A 20,565-nucleotide genomic window follows, 5' to 3' on the forward strand; every position below is an offset into this window, starting at 1 on the left:
CTGTGATGGTATGAATATTTCCTCCCTGTTTTGTTATGAATGTGTTTGTATTTGTACATAAAGCAAATATATTAGTTTTCTTCTGTTTCTAATCCCCTTTTCATATGACATAGGTTGTCATGTCTTAGTATTTAAGTTACAGGATACCAAGTTCAAGAGTGAATTTTACCTAAGGACTTTCACCCTACTCTAGAGAGAGTGCATTTTTGGTTGTATGCAGAACAGTTGACTATTATTAGGTGAAAAATATGTGTTATTGTGTTCTATTTAACAGATTAAATATGGTTTAAGGTGATGTGTATAGTTTCCAATTTGACTAGGGATAAAATGTTATGGTTACTTCTTGTGTCAACTTACCCAGTTGTCTGGTCAAGCAAGACATGGCCTAGTCATTACTGCAAGGACATTTTGTGGCTGGTTAATAAACCAGAAGGCTGGTTTATTAAATTACCAGCACTTTGATTGTATCCATTGCATTTGCAATCAGCCATGGGGAGTGTCTCTGGCAATTAGCGATGTTTACTCTAATAAACTGAAGCCTTTAAAGGAGAAGGCAGAAGAAAGACTATTTTTCTATGCTTCAGCCAGCCAGCCTCTCCTGTGGGATTCATTGAAGACCTTTATCAGAGCTGTCAGTCTGTGGCCTGTCGTATGGAATTTGGTCTTGTACATCCCCACAGTTGCGTGAGATACTTTTATAAAATCTCATACTTACAGATACTCCTGTTAGTAGTGTTTCCCTAGAGAACTCTGTTAAATACAGCTGGCATGTCCCAAAATGGGGCAGAAAGGAGTGGCATACTCAGTCAAAGCAAATTTCTTGAAAGATGCAGTTGCACTGTCCTATCCATGTCAGTACCATATATTTGAGAAACCATGGTGTGGAATACCAGGAAGCACTCACCATCTGTAGTGGGGAAGTCCAGTAGAGGCAATAAAGTTTGGGAGATACAGCAGAAGGTAGCTGAGGTAGCATTTATCTAGAAGTTAAACTGAGCAAGAGAAAAGGAAGGAAATGATTGAGGACTGAAAACAGGGTAAGGATGTTGAATTCTATTGTAATAGTAATTGAGAATAGCATTTGGCAAGTTCTTATGTTCCTAGTAGTGTACTCCATTCTCTTTAGTCCTTACAATAATTTGACAGCTAAATTACAAAAGTCTCAGTTTACAGTTAAGAATTGTAGGGTAAATAACTTGTTATTCACTAATTTCTTCATCTTTACATTGAATCTCTTGCAAGCAAACTGACTTATTCTACCATCCACTCAAAATGTTCATCCCTACTTTCTACTGAAACTGCTTTGTAAAGATAGCATTACCTAATCTCTCACTTCCTTTTCTCATTGCTCAATATTGACGTTTCTCCAGGAGTTGATAACCAATAAAGAGCCCTTGCTTCCTTAAGCTCTCTCCTACGACATTTTCCTTCTATCTCATGTCTCCCAGAGGAGTCCTCAGTTGTATTCTTCACAGGTTTCTGTTCCTCCAACTGTCCATAAATTATAGGAACTTTTGGGTTCTGAGCCTAACTTCTTGTGCTCCTCCTTTTAGTCCTTCTTTTGAGTATCTCTTTTAGTTTCAAATAGAATTTTTAAGGACATTCCTTCTGCATTTCATTCTTTAATTTAAATTTTTCCCCAGACCTTTAGATTTCAATTTTCACTCACTTATTACACATTTCCATGTGGATGACAATATGCTATCTCAATATCAACATGTCAAACAATTAGTTTGTTATTTTTCTGATTCTCCAGCCTGCTGAGAAAGCAAATCCTCTTCCTCCTCCATTTTTTTAAATCATTTTTTATTAATGGCTACATTAAAGTGAGTTTTGACCCTCCTTTCCAATTTAGTCAGTACTTGGTCTTTCTAACAACTTCAAAAATATATTACCTGACTACTAGAATTAAAGATAAAGACCTTCCAGTAGAGAGAAAACAGAAAAAAAATAATAAAAGACTAGAACATGAAGACATGAGTTGGGACCATTAAGTAACCTGCTGGAACTGGAGTGAACTGTGTGGACTCAATGAGAAGTCACGTTCTAGCGGTGTGTTGGGGGTTTTATTGTGAGTCTTCGATGACTTGGTAAAGCATTTGAGTTCTGTTCTTTATGCAAAGGAGATTCTTGTGACTTGGATACCAATTTGTTTATAACTTACCATGCAGTATTTACCATACTCTCACTGCATTATATTTGTTAGCATGCATGTTTTATCTTCATGATTATTTTTAATGTTCTTGAGGGCAAGAAAACCACATTTCCTTCACTGTTTATTTCCACATCACCTACAGCCCCTGGTGTGGTCCTGGAATATTTTTGCAACTGAATTGACCTGCACAGCCCTGGTAGAAAACAAAACAGCAAAGAGAATGAAAATTTTGACTTTGAAGTTGGTAATCAACAAGTAGCTTATTGAACATGAGCTTGGTTAGGTTGCACTTAAAAGAAATAAAATGATGTCAATCATTATACAGTCATTTGGTCATGTCCATCTATTTTGAAGTCCAGCGTAGACAAATCAAGACTCAAATTTTGCTTCTCATCAATCATGTTCAATTACCGAGTCTGGCCAATGAGAAAAATTAACTCAATTCTCCAATCTCTGTTTACATATTTATTTTATTGGAATAAATTAATCTGTTCATAATTTTAAGGAATATACAAATTCCAATCTTGATGTCACATAGCTATTTTCTCAAGTTTATACAATAACTAGAGAGAAATATTTAAGCCTTGATCCAAGTTCAAAAATTATAGCAATATTTTGAAGAAAAGTTTCACTAAAGAGCCAAATGGGCAGCCTAACCCTGGAGCACATAAAAAGGAACTCTTAATAATAGTTCAGGATCAAACTGAACTTGATAATTATTTCCCTGCTCTCGAGACTGACACGTATTTGCTTTTATACAGGAACGTTCCCATTACTGATGAGTGTGATATACCACTATAGGATATGATCCAAACAGATTTTGAAAACTCCAAAAGTGCACAGTACTTAGAGAGAAAGATGCATGGTCCTCTTGGGAAAGCATTAACTTCATGACCTCATAAGAGTTAATGGACAAGAAGAATGACTTCAATGGGCTGTGCAGAAAAACCTTCTGTTTCCTCTCAACACTTGCAAACCCCAATGAAACTTTAGTGATTAATAGTGATCGGATCCAATAATGATTAGCCAAAGCATCTGCTATGGGCAGCTCTTGGGCACACATGTGACCTTCTGCGTGTTAATTAAAGACATTCACTGATCCAAATAGCCTGGTCTGTAGTATATAACCCTGCAGCATGTGAAGACACTGGCCTGCTTAGGGAATTATAGAGAAACTAATTGAGATAGGCTTTCTCTACAGATCAAAATGTAAATTAAATCTAAAAGTGAACATTAGGTCAATCAAGCCTTGCCAACTTTTGGCTTATGAATATGCACATGTGGTTATTTAAATGGGTGTGACATGTAACCAATGTACAAGCTATTCATATGCACACGTACACAAATATATATCAAGTTGCTTATTTGGGAGCTCTCATAAAGATTGCCCAATCTTCAGAATGCAAATTAGAGCATCTATACAAAGCCACAAATTTAGAAGAAACTGGGAAGATTGGGGACAAACCAATAAAGTATAGCTTGTAATTGAATCCCTATTTTTCTTTTTCTTTTTTTTTTTTTTAATAATTTTAAGGCACTAATTTTAGTGCCTTAAAATTAAGAAGTCCATCAATTATATTTTAGTCTTTATCAAACCAGCAGAACCACAATTTGAATTCTAGTTTAGTAGCATATTCTACTATACATATGGCAAAAGCCAGTTTTAAATAATTCTTTGTAGAGATAAAAAATGGGCATTATAAAACAAATATGGATAATGTAGAGATAATGGGAGAAAAAGAAATAAATCATACATCTATTGGGGAGACAATCCTCAAATATATGAAATTCAGAACAATATAAATCACAATAGTACCAAATGCTGGTTGTCCAGAACTAACTCCAAGAGAGAAGAATCAGGAAATAGATAGGGTGACTTTAATGACTTCAGAGAAATAATGACTTTACCTGTATGCCATTAGCACAAGTATATTCACTCTCCATGTTATTTTCTAAGTCTAACCTGTTATAATCCATGTTTCTCAAACTGAAGCACGCCTCAAAAGTTCCCAGTGGACTTGTGAAAATACAGAAAGCTGTGCCTCACCCCTAAGGTTTCTGATTCAGTAGCTCTGGGATAGGGCATGAGGGTTTTTATTTCTAACAAGTTCCCAGGTGATGTTAATACTCCTTGCCCTGGGACTATACTTATAAAACCACTGCAACTTCCATGAGGGGAAATACCAAAAAGTTAAAGCATCTAAATAAAATGATACTATCATATTTATTACATTTTCAGATTACAGTTAAAAACTGTAGAAGAACTCTTAAATAATGGTTTCTTCCTTTGTCTCAGAAATATAATGACGTCAAAGCCATGGGGTTGGGTAAGTTGCTCTAAAGAGAGACTGTAGTTAGCAGGTCTCAACTGAACCCTTTAAGGTTTCTTATGCCAATATTTTGAGGCATAGAAAGAAGCCAAACAAGGAGGCTGCAATATAGAAGGAAGGGAGATAATGAGACATTGTGGTGACAGAGAAACCATTCACTACTTCAAGAATTATCCAGATTTAGACAGTATAATGGCAGATGAACCTGCTTTGATCATTTCTCCCATGACTAAGGAAATGCTCAATTTGACTCAGTAGAAAGTCCAGGACTTTTAACTCTGTGTATAGCACTGTCCTTGTTATTGTCCCTAGGGTTTGTCTCTGTCCTAAACCATGAGTTGATAACGAGTTTTTTAGATTGGCTTGGAGCATGAGAGTTAAGAAGTCTCATAAAAGTCTCAAATATTAAATAACAGTTTCATTAAAATTATTGTAAGAAATTGGGGACTAAGCAGCCTTAATGACAGAGTGCTATTAAAGGCAAGGAAGGAACTATCTTCCACCTTTGCCTGGAAGATAGGGTGACATGGTGTGATTCTGGAACTTTGAGGAATCCAGAATTTGTATGGTAACCAACTCTGTATCAGACCAACCATGGCAAGTGCCCACTGCAGTAATAAGCAAAAACTGCAGATGTACCCGGAAAAGAAACAATGCTAAATGAGATTCAAGGTGATAGCATTGGACGTCACAGGAAGGGCTGGAGACAGGGAAGTAAAAGGGAAAGCTAGAGCTTAATACTCGAGCACAGGAAATACACATACCAGCTTTCCAAAATAAGTGATAAGTCATTGGTAAGGCAGGGGTTCTCCACAATAACTGCTGGTGTCAAGAAACAGAAAAGTATGGACTATGTTTGAAAAAGTTTTGATGGCAAGAATGAGGGGAAAAGGAAAAAAGAAATAGCATGAAGGGATATTTCTTTAGTTGTACACAAAATATAGTGATTCAGCACCTATATTTTTAGAAAATGAAGTACCACAAATTCTGTGAGCATCAGGTTGTCAGTGAGTTCTCTGAGTTGAGAAGTTATATATTTGTTTATGATCCAACAACATATTAATCCCCAGCTACCAATTCATTTCCAAAAAAATTGATAGAGAACTTGCTATGTGCAAGATACTCTGACAGGGATTGGAAAACAAAGATGAATAAGACATTGGCCAAGATTTTCAACAATCTCAGGGTATGCGCAGTCCTTTACAAGGCCTTATCACCCATGTTTCTTGGGCATCCTGTCCAATGACACTTGAAAATTTTAGCATAACAGTAGAGGAAAATGAACACTAATGGCTATTTCAAAACATTCTTGAACTTAAATAGTTTTCATTTTATAATAGAAAGAAAAGTTACCTAACTGTAAACAAGCACATGCTCATATATGTTTCCTGATCAGGATTTTAATTTTAAATTGAACTAAAATAAAAAAAATTTACAAGTCTGAATGTAGAATGTATATTTTGATTGAATCATCCATTTTCATGACACTTGCTCACTAACTGCTCTTCAAAGGGAAGCGATGACCTGAAGACAGAACTTAGGTAATTACATTTTAAATTAAATTAATCTCATCTTAAAAATGCTACTATATGCATGGGAACATCCATATTTATTGACTCATTTTTGACTTATTGATCTATAATTATTTAAAATTTACAGAAGCCATTATTGGAAATCTGTGCTAAGTAGCAGTAATTTTGTCTGCCTGATACTTCTTTTCCCATTGCTGGGGCACAACCCCCCCAGTGCTTTCCTCCTACTCCCTCCAGACTGGGGATGAGCATGTAAAATAATTTACACTCATTATTTTGTTCTCATTAATTTTCCTCCCTATAAACATGTCTCAAGCAAGGTCAATCAGAGTCCTTCTCTAGGATTATTATAATGAAACTGACAGAAAATAGTCATCTTTCTATTTATGGGGCCATATTGTATAAAAGTCAGAGAGATCATGTGACCCTGATCTGTGATTCGTGGGAAAAGCTGATCGAAGAGAATGAAGCCAAAACAGAGAGAGCTGGAAGTGGACTAGAGTCAATACAAAAACAAGAAGCCTGATAATTTTGACCATTTCTGGATCCAGACATTATTGAAGTGACTTCCACCCCTTTTCATTCTGAAGTTTATTTCATGTGCAACTAATTTCCCTTTTCCATTTATAACTAATTGAGCTGGGTCTTTGAACCTGGCTCAGAATGAGTCCTCACACATAACTAAATTTATATACAAAAGCCACCATGAAAGTAAACTTGCAGAATGTGCATATTCAACAGTATTTGTTTTTATGAACACTGTTTCTACCAACTTCCCTAAATCTGTGGTAGAATATAGTTGTTCTAACTTTCCAATGGCTCAATCCCTTAGAAATCAGTCCACATGGCTTATACATTCAGAAATCTTCACTGAGGAGGTCGTGCAGTTTGCAGTTGCACATGTTTGTTTTGCTGCATCTTGATATGACTAAGGAATTTTAGTCCCAAGCTACTAGAGCTAATAAATGAGTTCAACAAAGTAGCAGGATGCAATATCAATACATAAAAATGAATAGTGTTTCTATACACCAAAAATAAGCAATCTGAGGGGAAAAAATCAAGAAAAGAATCTATTCACCATAGCAATTGAAATAATCAAAAATCTAGAAATAAGTTTGACACTGGATGTAGAGGGCTTATACACAGAAAACAAAACATTGCTAAAAGGAATCAAAGAAAAGCTAAATAAATGGAAGGACATTCTGTGTTGATAGATTGGAAGACAAAATATCATGAAGATGTCAATTCTATACAAATAGATTTAGAGATTCAACAGGCAAAATTCTAATAGCCTACTCCTCAGACCTGAAAAAGCCAATCATCAAATTAATTTGGAAGATAAAGTATCCATGAATAGCTGAAAACATGTGAAAAAGAGGAATACACCTCCTGACTTTAAAGCATATTACAAAGCTATAGTGGTCAGCTTTGGTCATGTAACAGCATGGTACTACTATAAATATATATATATATGCCAATGGAATTGAATTGAGAGTTCAGAAATAGACTCTCACATCTATGCCTATTTGACAAGGTTTCCAAGTCCACTCAACTGGAACAAAATAGTCTCTTCAAAAAATGGTGCTTGGAGAACTGGATATCCACATGCAAAAGAATGAAAGAGGACTCTATCTCACATCTTATTTTTAAATACATCAAAAACCTAAATATAAGACCCAGGGCCATACAACTCCAAGAAGAAAATTAGGGAAGCATCTTCAAATCTTGTGGTAGGGGACAGTCTCTTAGACTTTACACCCAAAGCAGAAGCAACAAAGAAAAATAGATCAATGAGACCTCCTCAAAATTAAAAACTTTTGGGCTTTGAAGGACTTTGCCAAGAAATTGAAAAGATGACCCACTCTAAGGCAGAAAATATTTGGAAACCTCATATTCGATACAAACTTAATATTCAGAATATGTAAAGAAATCCTACAACTCAACAATAAAAAGGGAAACAACTCAATTTAAAAAATGGGCAAAAGACCTGAATAGATACTTTTCCAAAGAGGAAATACAAATGGTTAAAAGCACATGAAAAGATGTTCACAATCACTAGCTATTACAGAAATGCAAATCAAAACCACAATGAGATATCATTTCACACCAACTGTATGGAGCTAATACTAAAGAAACAAAAAAGTGTACGAGTTGGACAGGATATGGAGAAATAAGAATATTCATTCACTGCTGGTGGGAATGGAGAATGGTCCAGCTGCTGTGGAAGACAATTTGGCCGTTTCTCAGGAAGCTAAGTACAGAATTGCCACATAATCCAGCAACCCCACTACTAGGTACATACCAGAAGAACTGAAAGCAGGGATTTGAGCAGACATTTGCATATAGATGTTCATAGTAGCATTATTCACAATTTGCCAAAATATGGAAGCATGTGTTCATCAACTAATGAATAGATAAATAAAATGTGGCATATGCATACAATTAAATATTATTCAGTGGTAGGAAAAAATGAAATCCTGATGTATGCAATAATACGGATGAAACTTTAGGATATTACGTCGAGTGGTATAAGCCAAACACAAAAGTACAAATATTCGTTCTTACTAATATGAACTAATCATAATGAACAAACTCTTGGAGCTAAAATCTAGACTATGGGTTGCCAAGATATAGACAGAGGGTAGAGAATGGGGAGGATGGTTAATTTGTGCAGAATTTCTGATTAGGTTGATTGTAAATGTTTGTAAATGGATAGTGGTAATGGTAGCACATTATTGCGAGTGTAATTTATGAACTTTTGAGTCATATATGTTAGCAGAAGGGAAGTTAGAAGATAAAACATGGGACTGCATAACACAGTGAACTCTGTTGTGGATAATGAACTGTGGTAAATAGCACAAATACAAAAACGTTCTTTCATGAATTATAACAAAAGTAAGAAACTGTTATGAGGTGTTAATGATAGGATGGTGTGTAGGAAAAAATACAGCTAATATAAACTATGATCTATAGTTAACAGTAATATTCTAATATTCTGTCATTAATTGTAACAAATGTATACCACACTAATGCAAAGTGTCAACAGTAAAGGAGTTTATGAGAACATATTCTTTACATGACTTTTTTGTAAACCTTCTGTGCTAGTTTGAAACTACCCCCAAAAAGCCGCGCTCTTTTAATCCAATCTTGTGGATAAAGGCTTATTATGGGTGTGAGCTTTTGATTGGGTTGTTTCCATGGAGATGTGACCCACCCACCCCCCATTCAAGATGGGTCTTAATTAATTTACTGGAGTCCTTAAAAGAGCTCACAGACAGAGAGAGAGAGAGGGCTCAGAGCCAATGCAGAGAGCAAAGCAGACACCTAGACACAGACATTTGAAGATGCAGGAGGAGGATGCCCCAGGAGAAGCCAGAAAGACCCACAGGTGCTGAGAGAGCTGTTTGAAACAAGAAGCCAGGAAAGAAGTATGGCAGACATCTCATGTGGCAGAGAAACCTCGGATGCCATCGGCGTTTCTTCAGAATTAAGAATTAAGGTATCTTTCTCTGGATGCCTTAATTCAGACATTTTATAGCCTTTCAGCTGTAAATTTGTAACCTAATAAATTTCCTTTGAGAAAGCTAATCCATTTCTGGTTACTGCATTCCAGCAGCTTTAGCAAACCAAAACCCTTATACTTTCTCTAGTTAAAAAAAAAAAAAACAAAATGATTTAATAATTAAAAAAAAAATTATGCTAAGTGAAAGAAACCAGATACAAAGTACTATGTATTGTACTTTTCCATTTATATAATAAATATATAGAGAGAGAAAGAGAGAGACAGAAAAATTAATTAAATGCTTAAAATAATTGGCACATGCATCCTGTGAATTACTATACTGCAATCAAAGAAAGTGACATACTAATATATGCAGAACCTTGAATAAATCTGTAGGGAATTAGGCTGATTAAAAAAATTAATCATAAAAGCTTATATACTTTATGGTTCTATTTATATAACACTATTGAAATGATAAAATTATAGAAGTGATAAAAGACTAGTGGTTTGCCAGGGTTCAGTAAGGAGAGGGAAGGGTCCCTGTGGAGATGGAAATGTTCTGTATTGTCTCGGTATCAATGTTGATATCCTGGTTGTGATAATGCATCATAATTTTGCAAAATGTTACCATCTTGGCAGTAGACAGGCTCTCTCTATACTAACAATTACAGCTGACTGTAAAACTATAATTTTCTCAAAATAAAATAAAATGTTTAATTAGAAATTATTTTATTAAAATATATCCTATCAGTCAACTAAAAACAACTACAGTCATGGAATACAAGAAAAGAATTAAATGATCAAAACTTGGAATCCTCTATCTGTTTGAAGTTGTGGCACGGAATGGATCTGGAGAGATGGATTTTTTTGGTGCATAAAAGTCAAAAATGTTATTTTTATGTTAAGCATCAAGATTTTTCTCACTCTCACTAAATCATGTGACCTAAATCATTATGGGAGCAATTTCAAAATCCCATGGATTTTCATTGACTTCCTTTTATATACCAACTTTTACATCAAAGTGCTTTCAAATGTAATTCATTTGACTTCATCAAAATCCTAGGAAGCATCATTTTTGCCACTTTTATCATAGTTAGAAAGTTGGTAAGTGACTATGTAAGAGAAAAATATGGATCTATGCCTCCAAGTTGAATGTTCCCTACAGCATGGAGTATAAAGATTATTTACATACCTATTGACCAGCTAGAATGATTAAAATACCTATAATGACAACTTCAAAACTTATCAAAAGTTAATGGTTGTATGTGTGTAGTTACCTGCAGTCTGTTTGTACCATATAACATTTTGAACCAGAGCTAACAATCAACTACAAAAGTCATCTCAAGTTGTTAATTCTTGCTGAACAGAATCACATCTTGAAATAAAAGACACCCGATTTCATATATACACATACACTTTATTTTATTATTGATGCGAAGCTGTATGTAAATATTTCAAGCAATTTTGATGTGGTGGAAGAGTGAATATATTTGAAATCAGAGAATGCTGCTAGAATCCCAGCTGAGCTACTTAAAATAACTATATAAACAAGATAAATTAATTAACTTCTATGTTCCTTCGTTTATTTGTATCCAGAGTGAGAATGCTTGTTATTGGCTTATATATTTGTTGGAGAATTAAGTGGAAAATATTATGATATTTCTTGTCAAATATAAGTAACAATACAAATTTAATTTTTCAATAACATATAACAATAACAATTATTGAGATATAGAAGAATGTGGCTCAACAAAATTGGTTCTATTTTCTGATATTTTTATTCTTTTTGGTTCTCTTTTGATGTTTTGAAAGTTCATTTTATTTCCAGTGCCAATATATGGTAAAAGAAAAAAACATACAGAATGATTTACCAGTAATTACATTTGTGTACGATGATAACTAGTGATGCTCATTTTTTTGTTTTTTTAAATCAACCATGTGCACTGGCTTTTAATTGCTGTCATCCTCAGAAGAGTAGGAGCTTTTTGAAGGCAGGGCTTTGGTCATATTAAAAAAAATCTCCTTGGGGGCCTGATTCTGAGAGGGGTGCGATGAATGTATTTATGAGTCTTTTGAAATAAGAAAATTAGGATGTATGACTTCTTCCTAGATATTCTGCTACCAAATCCCTGGCCATTTTCTCTGAGAAGCAGCTCATGCTTTCAGCTGTGAAAAGGGAGAGTTCTAGACTATACCAGAGTAAAAAATGTATAGGCTATTTCTCTGTAGAATGCTAGGTAAAAATAAAATAAAACAAAAACATTTGTCACTCTGCAGGATTCTAAAAACAGAGTTTGACCTCAATACAATGAAACCCAAATTTCATTAGAACACACATTGATTTGATGCACTGGGAAGATTTTTGGGTTTACCGTTTTGGAAAGGAGTTGAAACAGAACAGTTTTTCCCCCTCATTTTCAAACACTAAATAAGTGTTTTGGAACACCACATTCACCTTGTTACTCATTTAGCTTATTTGGTTTGAAAACATTTACATAGTGAAAAGCTGTTAATGGCATTCTGATAACCCTGGAGCTATGAGTAAAGAGATTGCTGCTTTGTGCTAAATGTACATTTTACCCTTTTATTTCTTCTAAATACCTCTACTGCTAATGACTTTCTCCTTCCTGAAATTCATATTTCCTGAGCAATCTGCAAACACAGGATAGTCATGGAGGGATAATCTCTGTTAAAATTAGCTGTCTCACCCAATCAGCAAATAAAGAGAATTTCATTCAGGAGAAAACTTAGTTCTATTAAAGGAACTTGAACTAGAAGCTTCTATTGCCGGGTTGGGTATTGTCCTAAAGGTGATCTAAAGGACAGTTTATTCATCAAAATCTCTGTTTTTAATCTGTTTTCTCTTTTGTAGGTGGTTATTAAGTTGACATTTTAAAAAAAGAACTTTGTGATTTTAAAAAAGAAACAGAGGAGTTGAAGTTAAATGTCACTTAAAATTCACAAATAAAAGTTGATATAAAATATGGTCCTTATATATACACAAATTAGCCAAATTACCCTAAAATTGGTCTTTTTATTTGCAATGCATTTTACTCCACTATACATATTATGGACGTAAAGGACGTCATGAGCAAAAACACTGTCTCTGTGCACCATTGCATCTCCAGCATGTGGCATGGTTTGTGGAAAAAACGTAGCGGGCAAATAAAAGGATTTAAATAAATAAATCATGTGATGCTGTTTTCTTTCAAAGATTGCAATCTTTTCTTTCTCCCAGAACCTCACAACTATCACTGGTTCCAAGACCCCACATGAAATGAATTTGGCAGTCAACATTGGCATGACCTCTCATTTACTGTTCCAAATCTCCTAGAGCACTAAATTTCCCCTGACCCACACTCCCATCTAGCCCTGTCCACACTGTCTTATCTCTACTGTCAAGATTGCATGGGCAGGAACCATTCTTGAGGGGCCAAGATGGCGGCTTAGTAATGTGCACGTTTTAGTTCGTCCTCCAGAACAACTACTAAATAACCAGAAACAGTACAGAACAGCTCCTGGAGTGACGATAGTGACCAAACACACAGTGTACCCCAGTCTGGACCAGCTGGACCAACTGTGAGTCTCTGGAACAGTGAGTTACCCAAGCCGCGGCGGCCGGTACCCGGCACCCCTCCCCCACAGGCAGCTTCCCAGAGGGAAAGGAAAGAGACTCCAACAGTAGCAGGGACTGAGTCCTACCAAACACCAATTGTGGCATTAATAAACAAATTCTGACTACTAAAAGTAGACCCCAAGCTCAGGTGAAACTGGTCAAGGCGGAGGTTGCCTATTGGGCTAACTGAAAAAGAGGAAAGGGGATGAAATGGGGGCTTTTGTGGTTGTGTCTACAGAGGCTTGGCTGCCTCTGGATTCAGCGCCAGGATTACACAGGTTGAAACTACCCCAGGCATACGCAGAAACAAGCTGCTTTCAGGGCTGTCTCCCGCCTGAGCCTTCCCCAGGGGAAGGGTGAAACGCAACTCAGGTGGAATCCCTCTCTCAAGGAATTCAGACCCTAGGGCTTGGCAATTTGAAGCCATTAAAACCAGCCTACAACCTTTCCTCTGTCTCCACCATACCTCCAGCAGGGAGAGCCTTCCAAAGTTAAAGGAGCCACAACATCTTTTGCTGTGGGACCCACAGACCGAGAAGCACCACATACTGGGCAGGATAAGAAAAACAGAGCCCAGAGACTTCACAGGAAAGTCTTTCAACCTGCTGGGTCTCACCCTCAGGGAAAACTGATGCAGGTGACTCCTTCCCCCTTAAAGGAGATCAGTTTAGTCCGGGAAAACCTGGCTGGAGTCTGTAATACCTATGTAGACCCTCCTAAGGGTGAGGAGGGAAAAGGCACCTTACAAGCAGGACAAGAAACAAGACAACAAGAACTGAAAAATTACCCTCTGTTAAACAAACTTACATAGACGCCCAGAAAAAGCTGAACTGAAGGTCAAAGAACATATAGACAACAAACTCATCTAGCAAGAAAACCCTAGGTAAGATAAGTGAAAGCAATCTCCAGAATAAATTAATTAAGGTAATTAAATGTCCAGACACCAGCAAAAAATAACAAATCACACCAGGAAAATTGAAGATATGGCCCAGTCAAAGGAACAAACCAATAGTTCAAATGAGATACAGGAGCTGAAACAACTAATTCTGAATATACAATAGAAATGGAAAACCTCATCAAAAACCAAATCAATGAATTGAGGGAGGACATGAAGAAGGCAAGGAATGAACAAAAAGAAGAAATGGAAAGTCTGAAAAAACAAATCACAGAACTTATGGGAATGAAAGATACAGTAGAAGAGATGAAAAAAACAATGGAAACCTACAATAGTAGATTTCAAGAGATAGAGGTTAGAATTAGTGAACTGGAGGATGGAACATCTGAAATCCAAAAAGAAACAGAAACTATAGGGAAAAGAATGGAAAAATTTGAGCAGGGGCTCAGGGAATTGAATGATAATATGAAGTGCACAAATATACAAGTTGTGGGTGTCCCGGAAGGAGAAGAGAAGGGAAAAGGAGGAGAAAAACTAATGGAAGAAATTATCACTGAAAATTTCCCAACTCTTATGAAAGACCTAAAATTACAGATCCAAGAAGTGCAACGCACCCCAAAGAGAATAGATCCAAATAGATGTTCTCCAAGACACTTACTAGTCAGAATGTCAGAGGTCAAAGAGAAAGAGAGGATCTTGAAAGCAGCAAGAGAAAAGCAATCCATCACATACAAGGGAAACCCAATAAGACTATGTGTAGATTTCTCAGCAGAAACCATGGAGGCAAGAAGACAGTGGGATGATATATTTAAATTAATAAAAGAGAAAAACTGCCAACCAAGACTTCTATATCCAGCAAAATTGTCCTTCAAAAATGAGGGAGAAATTAAAACATTTTCAGACAAAAAGTCACTGAGAGAATTTGTGACCAAGAGACCAGCTCTGCAAGAAATACTAAAGGGAGCACTAGAGTCAGATATGAAAAGACAGAAGAGAGAGGTGTGGAGAAGAGTGTAGAAAGAAGGAAAATTAGATATGATATATAAAATATAAAGGGCAAAATGGTAGAGGAAAGTAATACCCAAACAATAATAACACTAAATGTTAATGGACTGAACTCCCCAATCAAAAGATATAGACTGGCAGAATGGATTAAAAAACAGGATCCTTCTATATACTGTCTACAGGAAGCACATCTTAGACTCAAAGATAAACATAGGTTGAAAGTGAAAGGTTGGGAAAAGATATTTCATGCAAATAACAACCAGAAAAGAGCAGGAGTAGCTATACTAATATCCAACAAATTAGACTTCAAATGCAAAACCATTAAAAGAAACAAAGAAGGATACTATCCACTAATAAAAGGAGCAATTCAACAAGAAGACATAACAATCATAAATATTTATGCACCAAATCAGAATGCCCCAAAATACGTGAGGCATACACTGCAAATACTGAAAAGGGAAATAGACACATCTACCATAACAGTTGGATACTTCAATTCCCCACTCTCATCCATGGACAGAACACCTAGACAGAGGATCAATAAAGGAACAGAGAATTTGAATATTACAATAAATAAGCTAGACTTAGACATTTATAGGACATTACATCCCACAACAGCAGGATACACCTTATTCTCAAGTGCTCATGGATCATTCTCAAAGATAGACCATATGCTGGGTCACAAAGCAAGTCTCAACAAATTTAAAAAGATTGAAATCATACACAACACTTTCTCAGATCATAAAGGAATGAAGTTGGAAATCAATAATAGGCGGAGCGCCAGAAAATTCACAAATACGTGGAGGCACAACAACACACTCTTAAACCACCAGTGGGTAAAGGAAGAAATTACAAGAGAAATCAGTAAATATATTGAGGCGAATGAAAATGAAAACACAACATATCAAAACTTATGGGATGCAGCAAAGGCAGTGGTAAGAGGGAAATTTATTGCCCTAAATGTCTATATCAAAAAAGAAGAAAGGGCAAAAATTCAGGAATTAACTGTCCACTTGGAAGAACTGGAGAAAGAACAGCAAACTAACCCCAAAGCTAGAAAAAGGAAAGAAATAACAAAGATTAGAGCAGAAATAAATGAAATTGAGAACATGAAAACAACTGAGAAAATCAATAAGACCAGAAGTTGGTTCTATGAGAAAATCAATAAGATTGATGGGCCCTTAGCAAGACTGACAAAAAGAAGAAGAGAGAGGATGCAAATAAATAAGATCAGAAATGGAAGAGGAGATATAACCACTGACCTGACAGAAATAAAGGAGGTAATAACAGGATACTATGAACAACTTTATGCTAATAAATACAACAATGTAGAGAAATGGACAAGTTCCTAGAAAGGCATGAACAACCAACTTTGACTCAAGAAGAAATAGATGACCTCAACAAACCAATCACAAGTAAAGAAATTGAATCAGTCATTCAAAAGCTTCCCAAAAAGAAAAATCCAGGACCAGACGGCTTCACATGTGAATTCTACCAAACATTCCAGAAAGAATTAGTACCAACCCTGCTCAAACTCTTCAAAAAAATTGAAGTGGAGGGAAAGCTACCTAATTCATTCTATAAAGCCAACATCACCCTTATACCAAAACCAGGCAAAGATATTACAAAAAAAGAAAACTACAGACCAATCTCTCTAATGAATATAGATGCAAAAATCCTCAACAAAATTCTACCAAATCGAATCCAGCAACACATTAAAAGAATTATACACCATGACAAGTAGGATTCATCCCAGGTATGCAAGGATGGTTCAACATAAGAAAATCAATTAATGTAATACACCATATCAACAAATCAAAGCAGAAAAATCACATGATCATCTCAATTGATGAAGAGAAGGCAGTTGACAAGATTCAACATCCTTTCCTGTTAAAAACACTTCAAAGGATAGGAATACAAGGGAACTTCCTTAAAATGATAGAGGGAATATATGAAAAACCCACAGCTAATATCATCCTCCATGGGGAAAAATTGAAAACTTTCCCCCTAAGATCAGGAACAAGACAAGGACAAGAATGTCCACTATCACCACTGTTATTCAGCATTGTATTGGAAGTTCTAGCCAGAGCAATTAGGCAAGAGAAAGAAATACAAGGCATCAGAATTCGAAAGGAAGAAGTAAAGCTATCACTGTTTGCAGATGATATGCTACTATACTTTGAAAACCCTGAAAAATCCACAGCAAAAGTACTAGAGCTAATAAACAAATACAGCAAAGTGGCAGGTTACAAGATCAACATTCAAAACTCTGTAGTGTTTCTATACATTAGCAATGAACAAGCAGAGGGGGAATCAAGAAACAAAATCCATTTACAATTGCAACTAAAAGAATAAAATACTTAGGAATAAATTTAACTAAAGAGACAAAAGACCTATACAAAGAAAACTACAAAAAACTGTTAAAAGAAATCACAGAAGACCTAAATAGATGGAAGGGCATACAATGTTCATGGATTGGAAGACTAAATATAGTTAAGATGTCAATTCTACCTAAACTGATTTACAGATTCAACGCAATATCAATCAAAATCCCAACAACTTACTTTTCAGAAATAGAAAAACCAATAAGCAAATTTATCTGGAAGGGCAGGGTGCCCCGAATTGCTAAAAGTATCTTGAAGAAAAAAAAACGAAGCTGGAGGTCTCATGCTGCCTGACTTTAAGGCATATTATGAAGCCACAGTGATCAAAACAGCATGGTACTGGCATAAAGATAGATATATTGACCAATGGAATCGAATAGAGTGCTCAGATATAGACCCTCTCATCTATGGACATTTGATCTTTGATAAGGCAGTCAAGACAACTCATTTGGGACAGAACAGTCTCTTCAATAAATGGTGCCTAGAGAACTGGATATCCATATGCAAAAGGATGAAAGAGGACCTGTATCTCACACCCTATACAAAAGTTAACTCAAAATGGATCAAAGATCTAAACATTAGGTCAAAGACCATAAAACAGTTAGAGGAAAATGTAGGGAGATATCTTATGAATCTTATAATTGGAGGTGGTTTTATGGACCTTACCCCCAAAGCAAGAGTACTGAAGAAAGAAAGAAATAAATGGGAGCTCCTCAAAATTAAACTTTTGTGCATCAAAGAACTTCATCAAGAAAATAAAAAGAAAAAAAGACAAACAAACAAACAGACAAAAAAAAAAGGGGCTTTTGAAACAAGTGTATAGTAATATAAAGTAGTATTATTTTATTTTAAGCCAATGAGATCAAAACCATAGATAAGGCCACAATTTACATCTTTTATGAAATATTCAGTGCAGTATTTAAATGTCTTTAATGCAATAAATAACTAGAGAGTAAATAATAAATATTTGCTTTGGTGTTTGTGATGGTTAATTTCATATCATGCTGGCTAGGCTATGGTATCCAGTTGTTTGGTCAAGCAAACATTGGCCTGATTATTAGTGTGCAGGGATGGTATTCCCAAGATGGATCTAAGTCATTACTGCATTTATGGCTGATTACATCTACAGTCAACAAAAGAGAGCGCCTTCAGCAATGAAAGGAGTCTCCTCATCTAATCAACTGGAGGCCTTAAAGAGAGACCTGAAGATTTCAGCAGTCAGAAAGAAGGATTTTTGTCTTCTTCAAACAGGCAGCACAATTTTCTTCTGGGAAATTGTGTCACCTTCATTGAGTTTTCAACTTGTAGCCTGCCCTATTTACATATGTATCTTTGTCAGTTTTGTTTCTCTGGGAAACCCTGACTAACACAGTATTCATAAATTTAACTTTATTATTTTTAATTTTTTAGTGACTCCTTATTTAGTGGGCTTAAACTAAAGAAAAGTGGTGGTAATTTATTGGTAATTAACTAATTTTAATGTTTAATTCTTTCTGTTTTTATTCAAATTTGCTTTTCATGTACAGCTCCCTCCCTTAATAATGGTAGAATTACCTGTAATTAACTTTGAGGATAACATTGAAGCAGATAAGCTCTTTAAGCTAGATATAGGTGGAGTGAGTGTAGATAAAAATAAGAGAATACGTCCAAATGAGATGTCCTGGAAGCCAAATGAAAGTATTTCAAGGAGTGAGCTACTCTTGTCAGATGCTGTTAAGAAGTTCAGTGAGAAGAGGCCTGAGAAATAACCATTGGATTGAAGATGGCTGAACTTGCTGAGATGCTTGACTATAATGCTGGAATGAAAGCTGAATGGGACATAATTTAAGTGAAAATTTGGAAGAGAAAAATCACAGTTTTCCTTTATGGCAATAAAAAAATAAATAAAAAATAAATAAATAAATAAAAATAAATAAGTTTTCCTTTATTGTTAATTTTGCCATAAAGGAAAGTAAAGAAATGGAGGGAGAGGTAGCTGGAGGGAGGTACCAAAAGAGGTTTGTTTTTGTTGTTGTTTTTTTAAGATGGATGAAATTACAGCATACCTGTAAGCTGATGGCAATAATCCAGTAGAAGGAAAAATGATGATGCAAAGTAAGAGAATATAATTAATAATCCCTACAACAAAAATAAGATTTGGGAACTGGCTTGGAATTTATTCGCCATGTGAAATGGTTTCTGTGGCGAAGTTTTTAACTTTGACATAGACAAATTAAAAGTGCCTATAATCCAATTCATCTACTATTTTAGAGTTCTGGGTTATCTTTAGTAATGTTATGTGTATTAGTAGAGCCACATTTAACAGTTTTCCATCCTTGTAACTGCATGTATTTTCAAACTAGAGATAGAATTGTAATATGTCGTTAGAAGAAAAGAAAGCTCACTGGTCTACCTGACCTTGTCCAAATTAGCATTATTCTTTCATCCATTGGTTTTCAAAATTTTTTGCTTGCTTTCTTCCAAAAAGAATTTTGAAAAAGTATATAACCCCTTGCACATTTTAAAATTGACCTGTACTGTTACTGTCATAGTTTAAATCATTTATTTTTTGTTAATAGGTGGTAGAAAATAAACATTTTATAACATGATGTAAGTATTGACTATAATTAGGATAAATAATTCTTTATATTGATTAAATGGATTTTTAAGAGTTTTAAAATATAATTGACATATAATAAATTTTGTGATTGGATAAGTTTTAACTTACGGATGCACTCATGAAACCCTCAGAATAATAAAGATAATGACCTACAAAAAAAAAAAGAAAGTAGAAAGACAGCCTACACAATGGGAGACAATATTTGGAAACGACATATCAGATAAAGGTCTAGTATCCAGAATTTATAAAGAGACTGTTCAACTCAACAACAAAAAGACAGCCAATCCAATTACAAAATGGGAAACAGACTTGAACAGACACTTCTCAGAAGAGGAAATACAAATGGCCAAAAGGCACATGAAGGATGCTCAATGTCCCTTGCCATTAGAGAAATGCAAATCAAAACCACAATGAGATATCATCTCACACCCACCAGAATGGCCATTATCAACAAAACAGAAAATGACAAGTGCTGGAGAGGATGCGGAGAAAGAGGCACACTTATCCACTGTGGGTAGGAATGTCAAATGGTGCAACCACTGTGGAA

General features: G+C 35.4%; 2 long non-coding RNA genes across 2 annotated transcripts in view; both read right to left on the minus strand.

Moving 5' to 3' along the window:
* LOC143643755 (uncharacterized) overlaps nucleotides 1-20,565 on the minus strand; it is a 153,819-nt gene that overhangs the window by 66,065 nt on the left and 67,189 nt on the right. The gene's annotated exons all lie outside the window — the stretch shown is intronic.
* The window catches only part of LOC143643753 (uncharacterized), a 30,568-nt gene continuing 11,971 nt past the window's right edge, over nucleotides 1,969-20,565 (minus strand). The window contains exon 4 of the long non-coding RNA XR_013156372.1: nucleotides 1,969-2,348. This is a non-coding gene — a long non-coding RNA (uncharacterized LOC143643753). The remainder of the gene's footprint in view (nucleotides 2,349-20,565) is intronic.

This window comes from Tamandua tetradactyla, chromosome 8 (assembly GCF_023851605.1).
Source record: "Tamandua tetradactyla isolate mTamTet1 chromosome 8, mTamTet1.pri, whole genome shotgun sequence".
NCBI lineage: Eukaryota > Metazoa > Chordata > Mammalia > Pilosa > Myrmecophagidae > Tamandua > Tamandua tetradactyla.